Below are 3,341 nucleotides of genomic sequence, written 5' to 3'. Positions count from 1 at the left end.
GATGAATTAACCATAAAGTGTATCTCATATGGCAGTTTGCAGTTGATTTATTCTTTACATTTTGGAGCTGATAATAATATACAATTCCTTTAACTCTGTAAAATAAGAACAACATTCATTGTTCTCTTTTTAACACTCTGAAAAGCCTCAGCACTACCTTAAATGCATGTTACTAGTGAAAGAAGCCAGTCTGAAAAGGCTACACGCTATCTGATTTCGAAGATATGACATTCTAGAAAAGGCAAAATTATGGAGACAGGAAAAAGATCTGCCAGGAATGATGCGGTGGGAAGTAGGGCACGGAGGAATGAAAAGGTAGAGCACAGGAGATTTTCAGGGCGGTGAAACTAACTATATGTATTGTATTATAATGGTGGATACATATCATTGTATGTTTGTCAAAATCCATAGAACTTTCAACACAAAGAGTGAAACTTAATGTATACTATGGACTTGGGGTGACAACAATGTGCCAAAGTAGGTTCATCTCATTGACTGTAACAAATGTACCACTCTGGTGCAGCATGTTAATACTGGGGAAGACTATGAGGGTGGGGGCAGGGAGTATATGTGAAATTTTCTTCTCAATTCTGCTGTGAACCTAAAACTGCTATAGAATATAAAGTATACACATACATGCACATAGAGACATACACACACTGTATATATACATGTATTAGCTTTGATATATAAAAATAACAATATTGGTGGTGAGATATCTATCTATAGATCTGTCTTCTGAAAATTTGAGGAGCAATTCAGAGGAGATTTAATTTAAACTAGATTCATTTAGAGTGTTATAAGTGAGGTTCCCTGGGAAGCTGACTTTAAGGCACACTCCAAATCAGAGATTTCATAGAAATTCTCTCAGGAACATCCCTGCAAAGGCGTAAGACAGATCTATAGATAGATATCTCATCACCTATATATGTATTATATATGAACATATACACATATAAAATATATAGACATATATAAAATATGTCTATATATATTATATATATCACCACCAATATTCCTTAGAACCTACATTGTAACCAACACCTCATGTTTGGTGATTCTCTTAAAATTTCTATGTTCTAATTTCTCCAAATTTATTTGAGAATGTAGCAATCCAGCAAGTAAACGCATAACACTTTAATAAATGTACTGTGCCTTGATCAAGCACATTGATCCATTTCTTACTACGCCCAGTGAGCTGCTTGGTCAGGTTGCTAAAAACCAATGGCATTGAGGTGCAAGGCTGGTGATTGTGCAAGGGAAATGCTTTCAGGTCGGTCCCGACAGTAGTTAGCCTCCTTGGAAATTCATGTTGTCATTCATTACTTGAGACAGTTACTGTGCGGAAGAGCCTAACATGCTCAGTGCAAAAATAAAACTTAGATCAGGAAAGCAAATGAAAATAGTACATTCTGTGTTGATAGTGTCGTTTGCGTATACCCCAAAGAGTACCATCAGAAAGGATGAAGGGGTGTACAAAAGAAATGTAGAGGGGCACTCAGAAATGTTCGTGACTGTGATGGAGGAAATAAAGACATTCCAAAAAAATGTTGATTCATCTTGACAAGATGACTCATTATATATCTTAAGGGTGTTTGTTTGTTTGTTTGTTTTTGTTAAGTCAACAGTTTTCAAGCTACATCTGATTAGGGGTATTATACAGACCTAACGCTGGGGTGAGAAGAACAAAGAGATTCATATGAAAGCTTAGTTTATATGCTTTAGGGAGTGTTTCTCAAAAGGAGGAGCCCAAGTTTCAAGTGTGTTGGAATCAGCAATAAAATGTGTCTCATGCCATTGTTCGCAACTGATTTATTCTTTGTATATTGGAGTCGATTCAAGGCTGTACCAGCAATAAAGTTACTCTCACTCACTTGTATGCCACCAAACATGCTTCCTTCAGTAAGGAATAAGGGTGTGCATTCACAGCTATATATACAGCTACACATATTTAGACATACTTTATTTATATATACTAATATTGGTACACATAAATACCAATATTGGTATTGAGCTATCTATCTATCTATCTATATCTATCTATCTATATCTATCTATCTATCTATCTATCTATCTATCTATCTATCTATCTACCTACCTATCTATCTATCTTGTACCAATATCCCTTACAACATATATTTCAGTCTGTACATCATATTTGATACTTTTCTCTTAAAAATTTAATTTTTTAATTTCTCTAAATCCCTTTTAATATGCAGTAATCCAATGCTTAAAATGTACAATAAAATGTTTACCCTGAAATTGTGCATTATTCAATATATACAATTTCACTCTCTTGTCTTTGCATTGTGCAAGTAATGTGACAAGCACATAAACATCAGCTAGCATGGGTTTCAGCAGAAAACAGGTTAAGAAACGTTGCTTTAGGCCAGGCGTGGTGGCTCACGCCTATAATCCCAGCACTTTGGGAGGCTGAGGTGGGCGGATGACTTGAGGTCAGTAGTTCAAGATCAGCCTGGCCAACGTGGTGAAACCCTATCTCTACTAAAAATACAAAAATTAGCCAGGCATGGTGCCGTGCACCTGTAATCCCAGCTACTCCGGAGGCTGAGGTGAGAGAATCACTGGAACCCAGGAGGTGGAGATAGCAGTGAGCAGAGATCGCGCCATTGCACTCCAGCCTGGGTGGCAGAGCGAGACTCTGTCTCTAAATAAATGAATAAATAAGAAATCTTGCTTTAGAATTTAGAGAATTAGTGTACAAATTAGTTTTGAGAAAAAGGATTCTGAAGCAACAGAAAATCCCACAATCAAAGCTATACTTGTGCTTTGTCAGGAAATTGTAATTACATCACTATTATAGCATCTTCACCAGGTCTTTACTCATGTTTTGCTCAAAATTGTGACTCAAATAGAGCTTGGACACTCCAAATCATATTGGACAAGTTTTAACCTCTCTTTGAGAATACACTGACATCCTAGTGCCCAACAGAGTAAATGGCATGAAGTATCGGTTCAATCAATATTTCTTACATTGATGAATAATACATCAATGGTTTAAATAGGAATTGTACTTTTCTTGACAATTAATATGAAGTTAGATAATCAAAATGGATGAACTGAAGAATTCTTTCATTGATTTCATTGACTCTTTCCATGGACTAAATCATAAGTAGTAAAAGGATAGATCAACAATATAGAAACTGGAAAGCCCTTTAAAAAATAAATTTTCTAATATATTTGAATATAAACATATTTAAGTAAAGAATTCTGTCATTTATTTCATATGCATCCTACAGGTCTTTACCAATTGCTTCAGAAGTTTTATGTGATTTTACATAAAGGACTTTTGCAAATGATGTTGTATATGCATGCATATA

General features: G+C 35.3%; 1 protein-coding gene across 2 annotated transcripts in view; it reads right to left on the bottom strand.

Moving 5' to 3' along the window:
• Nucleotides 1-3,341, bottom strand: part of MALRD1 (MAM and LDL receptor class A domain containing 1) — a 715,118-nt gene that overhangs the window by 138,461 nt on the left and 573,316 nt on the right. The window lies entirely within an intron of this gene.

The sequence above is a fragment of the Rhinopithecus bieti genome, unplaced genomic scaffold, assembly GCF_001698545.2.
Source record: "Rhinopithecus bieti isolate Rb0 unplaced genomic scaffold, ASM169854v2 scaffold_3043, whole genome shotgun sequence".
In the NCBI taxonomy this organism is placed as follows: Eukaryota; Metazoa; Chordata; class Mammalia; order Primates; family Cercopithecidae; genus Rhinopithecus; species Rhinopithecus bieti.
The sequence above is the reverse complement of the archived record's forward strand: the minus strand, read 5'-3'. Positions and strand labels throughout refer to the sequence as shown.